The sequence below is a fragment of the Scyliorhinus torazame genome, chromosome 4 (assembly GCF_047496885.1).
Source record: "Scyliorhinus torazame isolate Kashiwa2021f chromosome 4, sScyTor2.1, whole genome shotgun sequence".
In the NCBI taxonomy this organism is placed as follows: domain Eukaryota; kingdom Metazoa; phylum Chordata; class Chondrichthyes; order Carcharhiniformes; family Scyliorhinidae; genus Scyliorhinus; species Scyliorhinus torazame.
In genome coordinates, this window is record NC_092710.1 from 227,077,920 (window position 1) to 227,086,566 (window position 8,647).

General features: G+C 43.2%; 1 long non-coding RNA gene across 1 annotated transcript in view; it reads left to right on the plus strand.

Moving 5' to 3' along the window:
• Nucleotides 1-7,559, plus strand: part of LOC140411711 (uncharacterized) — a 112,148-nt gene extending 104,589 nt beyond the window's left edge. Inside the window, exons 3-4 of the long non-coding RNA XR_011940959.1 lie at nt 3,479-4,135; nt 7,157-7,559. This is a non-coding gene — a long non-coding RNA (uncharacterized lncRNA). The remainder of the gene's footprint in view (nt 1-3,478; nt 4,136-7,156) is intronic.
• The last annotated feature ends 1,088 nt before the right edge of the window (nt 7,560-8,647 follow it).

Consider the following 8,647-nt stretch of genomic DNA (forward strand, 5'->3'; position numbering starts at 1 on the left):
AGAAGACTGCGTGACAACGGAAGTAGTACGTACATTCCCCAACCAGAAACCATAGCTTATTCGGGAGATTGACGCCTTACTGAAGGCCTGGTCTGAGGCGTTCTAATCAGGCGACCCTGACCTATATAGGAAATCCAGGTCCGCAAAATCATCAGGGATGCCAAGAGATAATATCAGACCAAGCTAGAGTCACAGACAAGCATTACAGACTCTCGTTGGTTGTGACACGCCTTCAACAACATAACGGGCTACAAAGCGAAGCCATGCAGAATCTCCGGTAGCATTGCACCCCTCCCCAATGAACTCAATGCATTCTACGCTCAGTTCAAGCAGGAAACGATCAAACTGCTGTTGACTGCCCCAGCATCCCCGGACACACCCATACCCATTGTCACAGCTTCCAAAGTCAGATCGGCCTTCTGGAAAGTGAACCCTCAGAAGGCGACGGGTCCTGACAGGGTCCCTCGTCGTGTACTCAGATCCTGCGCGGACCAGCTGGCAGATGTGTTTGTGGATATCTTCAACCTCTCCCTACTCTGTTACGAGGTCCCCACCTGCTTCACGAACACCACCATCATACTGGTGCCAAAGATGAACCAAGCAACGTGCCTCAATAACTATCATCCGGAGGCCTTGACATCTATTGCAATGAAATGCTTTGAGAGGTTGGTCATGAACCACATCAACTCCATACTCCCAGAATGCCTGGATCCACTGTAATTCGCATATCGCCTCAACTGGTCCACAGCAGATGCCATCTCCCTGGCCCTACACGTATCTCTGGAGAATCTCGACAACAAGGACTCCTACATCAGACTCCTAATTATTGACTACAGCTCCGCCTTCAACACCATAATCGCAGCCAAGTTCATATCAAAGCTCCAAAACCAAGGACTTGCCTCCTCACTCTGCAACTGGATCCTCAGCTTTCTGACGCATAGACCACAATCACTAAGGATAAACAACAACACCTCCTCCATGATAGTCCTCAATACCGGGGCCCTGCAAGGCTGCGTACTTAGCCCCCTTGTATATTCCCTATACACACGCACGACTGGATGGCAAAATGTGGCTCCAACTCCATCTACAAGTTTGCTGATGACACGACCATAGTGGGTCGGATCTCGAACAATGATGAGTCAGAATACAGGAGTGTGATAGAGAACCTAGTGGAGTGGTGTAATGACAACAATCTCTCCCTCAATGCCAGCAAAACTAAAGAGCTGGTCATTGACTTCAAGAAGCAAAGTATTGTACACACCCCAGTCTGCATCAACGGGGCCGAGGTGATGGTTGACAGTTTAAATTCCTAGGTATGCACATCACCAACAATCTATCCTGGTCCACCCACATTGACGCTGCAACCAAGAAAGCACAATAGCGCCTATACTTCCTCAGGAAATATGGCATGTTCACTTTGACTCTTACCAACTTTTACAGGTGCAGTATAAAAAGCATCCTATCTGGCTACATACAGCCTGGTAAGGCAACGGCTCGGCCCAAGACCGTAAGAAACTACAGAGAGTCGTGAGTACAGCCCAGTCCATCACACAAACCTGCCTCACATCCATTGACTCTATCTACTCCTCCCACTGCCTTGGGAAAGCGAGCAGCATAATCAAAGACCCCTCCCACGCAGCTTACTCACTCTTCCAACTTCTTCCATCAGGCAGGAGATACAAAAGTCTGAGGACACGCAGATTCAAAAACAGCTTATTTTGCACTGTTACCAGACTCGTAAATGACTCACTTATGGACTGACCTGATCTCTTCACACATCTTCTCTACTGAGTTGAACTACACCTGATGCCTGTGTCTTTGTATTTCCATTGTGTATTTTATGTTTGCCCTATTAGGTATTTTTTTTCATGTACGGAATGATCTACAAAGAACAAAGAACAAAGAAATGTACAGCACAGGAACAGGCCCTTCGGCCCTCCAAGCCCGTGCCGACCATACTGCCCGACTAAACTACAATCTTCTACACTTCCTGGGTCCGTATCCTTCTATTCCCATCCTATTCATATATTTGTCAAGATGCCCCTTAAATGTCCCTATCGTCCCTGCCTCCACTACCTCCTCCGGTAGTGAGTTCCAGGCACCCACTACCCTCTGCGTAAAAAACTTGCCTCGTACATCTACTCTAAACTTTGCCCCTCTCACCTTAAACCTATGCCCCCTAGTAATTGACCCCTCTACCCTGGGGAAAAGCCTCTGACTATCCACTCTGTCTATGCCCCTCATAATTTTGTATACCTCTATCAGGTCGCCCCTCAACCTCCTTCGTTCCAGTGAGAACAAACCGAGTTTATTCAATCGCTCCTCATAGCTTATGCCCTCCATACCAGGCAACATTCTGGTAAATCTCTTCTGCACCCTCTCTAAAGCCTCCACATCCTTCTGGTAGTGTGGCGACCAGAATTGAACACTATACTCCAAGTGTGGCCTAACTAAGGTTCTATACAGCTGCAACATGACTGTCTGAACTGCAGGCAAAACAATATTTTTCACTGTACCTCGATACACTTGACAATAAACAAGTCCAATCCAATCCAAGATACAAAAAAAATAACCTTCCTGGAACTATGAGGATCAAACAAACAGAAGCTATTGATAAATGTGAGAAAGCTGAATTAAGTTTTCCAATAGTCAACATTGCCACTCACATCTGAGAACTGATTATCCATCAGTTAATTCAACATAAATTTGTTACGCGATTGACTAGTGCAACACATTAAGCCAACATGCATTGACAGTTATATCATGGTACACCATTATTGAAGGTTACATTCATTAACTGCTGCTTTAGCTGTAAAGTAATGGAGACAAGTTAATTTATTTCATTAAATGGTCAGCATTAACACTGTCACTGCACGTTTTCCAAGTACTTGCCTTTGTGTACCACAGCTGTCCTAATGGCCCACCCACTGTTAGGCAAAGGAGGTGATTGGGTATCCCATGATATGCACACTTCAGCTGAAATGACATGTGGCGAGAGGGAAAGAGTTAGAAACAGATGTAATTGAACACTGAAAGACAATGGAGGAAAAAGGGGCACTGTCTGAGCCTTTGACAGTGACCAAACCCCATGACTCTCAGCAGTAGAACTGGAAGTAATAATTCTGTCAGAGTTAAGGAAAGAAACACAGAAATCATTTGATACCCAGGGAATTAGAGCACCAGAAACAGAATATGCAAGCAGTTTTAAGGAAGGTGGTTCTGCTAATTAATGGTAGCTTTATGATCCCACAAACAACTCGTCAGAGCCACAGATATCTTAATGACTTCACCAAACTGGTCACAGTGGCATTAATGTTTTTGACACTGAGAGTATGTGATGACACAATGTAGGATTAGAGGAAGAAAAAAATAGTATTAAGCATGGATATTTCTGGCAGTGAGTTTGTGTATTTTTCTGGAGTGGCTTCCTGTTATCCCTCCTATATGGTGATTAACGTTTGCAATTATTCTTTTCCAGAAAGGCAAGAATCAAGCTGAATGGTCATCGAAAGAAAAAGGCAAGGCATATTGAAGTATTTTATTGTGTTGTGAAGATGGAACGCACACTTTCAGTTGGAAGAAGTTGATGATCTCATGCCTGATATCACTTGCTGCAGACATTGGGTTGCTTGGGCATGTGTCCTGGATCCTTTCATTATGAGCAAAGACTTGATCTCCATCACTTTATTCATCTTCACCTTCTTGATGGTCTTCTAAGGGAGAACGCAGCAAGCCAATAGAATTCTGGAAACCCTGGCTGAGCTATACTAATACTCCATCTGATCTTGTCCAGGTATTGGAAATGGAACTTTTGAATTTCAAAGTTGTTGCACAATGATCCTGGTGAAGCCTGAGGCCTCAGTGAACCTGATTTCAGTTTGAAAAGGTGTCAACAGCGAAGGATATAGTGACTATCATTGGTCTGCTATCAGCCACCCCGTCTCATTGCTGCACTAAGAATCATCACTTGGCCATGATCCTTGACGATTTCCAAAGAAGAGAAGTGAAAGAATGACATAGCTTCCAGATTAGCAGTCAAGTTTGCAAAACAAATCTTCCTTTGATGAGAAAATTGATCATGTACATAATGGATGGATTAAGAGCTGCCAGCTGTCTCTTTTTCAGGTAAAATCTGGTAGGTAACTTGGGCATCAATTTGTCTGCTTCATTCAAATCTTGGGCAAGCCTTTAAATGGTCAGCATATCAGCACACAAAATGGATGGAACATTATTTCAATATGCAAATCAGATTCTTTGCCAGCTGAAGGACCCTGATTGCAATTTTTATGGAAATATGGGTGTTAAAAATGTTAAATGCTGGTCTTTTCGCACGCATCGAGCAACCTGACCAGTGGTCCTTGAAAGGAACTTAAGGCTAATTTATTTTTAAAGATTGTCGCTACGCCTGTCCCACAAAACCTTCTAGCCAACTGCCAGCAATTCAGATCATAGAATCCCAACAATATAGAAGGAGGCTATTCAACCCATTGAGCCTGCACCAACTCTCTGAAAGAGCACTCTCCATAAGTCCACTCCCCCAGGCTCCCTGTCCTTTTTATGTAACCCTGTAACCTAACCCTGGCCAATCCACCTAACTTGCACATTTTGGGCTGTGGGAGGAAACCGGAGCACCCAGAGGAAACCCACACAGACACAGGGAGAATGTGCAAACTCCACATAGGCAAAGCCAGAATTGAACCTGGTGCTGTGAGGTGGCAGTGCTAACCATTGTGCCAAGATGCCACCCTCTTGCCCTCTGTCCCTAAAATCACTTCCCACTCCGCCCAATACCCTAACGGGTTTCCAAAATCCCAAACTGGCGAGCTGCAGTGGAGGTACCTGTTTTTCATCCACAGCGTGCCGGGAAAATTTAAATGAGGCTTCAAAGTGCACCTGGACCTCACAAGCTCCGGCCTTGGACAAGCTGTACATGTGCACTGCTGGTGTTGAAATATATCCGGGGCCTGAAATGAGGACCTCTCCCCTGTGACAGGAATAATTTTGCTACATTTTTGGGCATTTCTCTGTTTACAATTAGCATTTGTATGTTTGGTGATAACACCTAAATACATTGACCTAGAATCAATATACTTGATAAAATGTATTGCTTAGAACATAGAACATAGAACAGTACATCACCGAACAGGCCCTTCGACCCTCAATGTTGTGCCGAGCATTGTCCAAAACCAAGATCAAGCGATCCCACCCCCTGTCATTCTGGTGTGCTCCATGTGCCTATCCAATAACCGCTTGAAAGTTCCTAAAGTGTCTGACTCCACTATCACCGCAGGCAGTCCATTCCACACCCTAACCACTCTCTGAGTAAAGAACCTACCTCGGACATCCCTCCTATATCTCCCACCCTGAACCTTATAATTATGCCCCCTTGTAACAGCTACATCCACCCGAGGAAATAGTCTCTGAACGTCCACTCTATCCCCCTCATCATCTTATAAACCTCTATTCAGTCGCCTCTCATCCTCCTCCGCTCCAAAGAGAAAAGCCCTACCTCCCTCAACCTTTCCTCATAAGACCTATCCTGCAAACCAGTCAGCATCCTGGTAAATCTCCTTTGCACCTTTTCCAATGCTTCCACATCTTTCCTATAGTTAGGTGACCAGAACTGCACACAATACTCCAAATGTGGTCTCACCAGGGTCATGTACAGTTGCAGCATAACCCTGCGGCTCTTAAACTCAACCCCCCTGTTAATAAACGCTAACACACTATAGGCCTTCTTCACAGCTCTATCCACTTGAGTGACGGTACATCATCCAACACAGACCCCATTCTCTAAAAGCCTAACTCACATAAAGGTGAGAAATCGCCAATGTTATTGAGAAGCTTTTGCTAATTAGTGTGAAGCTTCTACTGTCTACTTTGGTGAACAAACACACATGTAAGAATTTTCTCCACAAAATTAATTTAGAGTGCATAGTCCTGGATTGCAACTCAACGACTGAATAAGATTGTCACACCACCCTTGATAAATCTATCATGTTTCTACCTAATGTCAAGATTAAGTAAAGTGCATTGATTTGTATGTTTTGGAGTCAGCAATATTTAGTGACGTTTAAGCTCAAAACAAAGCAAGAGGTGCAAGAACAGGCTCACTTGAAATGACGAGGCAAGCTGCGGAGAAGCGGCTTCAAGCCTCAAAGGAAAGTTAATTAAAGTACATTAAAATGCCTGGCAAATATAATTTTAGACAGAGGGGTGAGTTGTTTTAGCCAATCTTTCAGATAAATAATCAAATTTATGAGACCCCACAGTTTTAAGTAATTACTTTAAATCAAGTGACCAGGGTAATCAAATTTGTCTGATACATTCTGTCAAGATGGACTATCTAGCTAAAGGGATGAGCATTATTTAATTTATTTGAAATTACTGATATATGAGGAACTGGGAATTTATTGTACAACATCTGTCACAAAGATATTTTTGTTTCAAAACTGTTTTGCTTCTGATGACCATCCTGTTTCTTCAGCTGGAAATTGTGTGTGGACAATAACTGAGAAAATATTTAGCGTAGGTGTCCACCAGCGTGACATGAAATGTAACCCCGCTGGTACAATAGACCTTCGACAGCCTAAAACATTAATCCAACAATAAGTATATTCAGCAAACCTGGACCATTTAATTTGTGACAAATAGTCAGATGGTCAACCATTTTTTCGCTAGTGCGTGAAGGTGCCAATGGACCAGTTACTAAGCAAAAATGTAGACAATGTTCTATTTAAAGTTGGATTTCATGATTATGTATTTTGAAAAAAATATTTTAAACAATTATAACTGAGTTAAGTAACCATGATCCATATCTTCCGAACTTCCAGGAGTCAAAAGTGGAATGGGTATACCAAAGATGCACTTGGGATCTCCCCACCACAGAAATCCCAGTGTAAGATTTGCCCAGCAATTTCCCAGGAAGTTCATACTTCCAGACTCCATGTTTGCTCTCTGTCTTTCTCTCTCTCTCTCTCTCTCTCCTGGAAGCATTGTGCCCAGATTTTCAAAGTAACCACCCTGAGAAGAGAAAACTACTGCAGAAAACTACTGCAAACAGAGATCATTTGGGAATAAAACTATTATGTCCACCAAAAGGAAGGAGACCACATTGAGGTGTGAGCTAAAACTGGATGCTCATTTTCTTTCACAGCAGAGATTCACGAGAAGGTGCTACCCATCCAAGTGAGTGCCGGACGGTCTTAGACCAACCTGTTTTATACCGTCCCTTCAGCGGTGTAGCACGTATTCCCCTTAGGATGTTCGGAAGACCAGATTCCCGATGCAGTAGGCTTCAGCAGGCGCTCGGTTTTGATAAAAACATGGAGATCTGATTGATTCAATACACCCAGGAAGACAACTGAACAAAATGGCCACAACATGGAATCACTACATCGTGACCAACCAGAGGACAGCTCACTGTACAATACTTTGTTTTATCTTCTTCACAAACTGTAAATTAAAAGCCGAAAACTATCCTCTTATTCTACCATCGGTACTGTGTGTGTGTTTGGACCCAGGTGAGTGTGCGTGATGGATAAACGGTGGTTGCGATTCACCTCAGGTTTTTTTAACTTTAGGAAATAGTTTCAATAAACTTACTTTGTTCTAATTAACCCTGTCTAATTCTTTACAATCTGAAAATGTAAATAGTGGGACTCCTACAGTATTGGCAAAGCACATCCTCTCCAAATTCACAAAAGATATGCTGTGTTCATACCTGGAGTGATTGCATAAAGGAGGAGTTTCATCCTTCCACTGCACCCTGCAGTGACCTCAGTTCAAGGACAATTAGGGGTGGGCAACAAATGTTGTCTTTGCTAGTGCTGTCCACAAACCAAAAGAGAATGTTTTAACTCTCAACTTGGGAGAAAATTTTGTGCTTGGAACTTGAAATGATTTCTGCTTACTCTGCACCAGAAAGCATCATCAGAATACAGACCCTGGGTGAAATTATGTTTTGAATCATTCAATCACCCTTCTATATCTTTATCTTCTTCACATTGCCCATCATCAATTATAAAGGAGTATGACATGGCAGCATGGTGCACAGTGGTTAGCACTGCTGCCTCACGGCGTCAAGGACCCAGATTTGATCTCGGCCCTGTGTCACTTTCCGTGTGGAGTTTGCACATTCTCCCCATGTCTGCGTGGGTCTCACTCCTGCATCGCAAAGATGTGTAGGCGATGTGGATTGGCCCAATAAATTGCCCCTTAATTGGAAAAAAAAATTAAATAATAAAATAAAATAAAGGATTATGATGGTTTGTAGGTCAGGAATCATCAGGTCCTCATTCCAGAATCACAGAACACATGAAAATATTTTTGTTAAAAGACAGATCCTCAATTAGACAGCACACATGGTAGAAGGTGGGCTCCGGGGGGCACCAGTATCACTTTGATATCTCTGCAGTCGCCACACTGTTGCGAAGTAGGATAGGTAAGGTTAACACTAAATAAAGGCCTGTGCTCCTTTTCGGCTGAATACCGTGTCAAATATATGAATTAATTGCCTTGGCCCCTCGATGAATCAAAGTTATGGAACCATGAACTACAACCTTCAGAAAGGGCAGTAATAAAACATAGTCTAAAAAGAATGCTTTAAATGGGGTCATAGAACATAGAACTGTACAGCATAGTACAG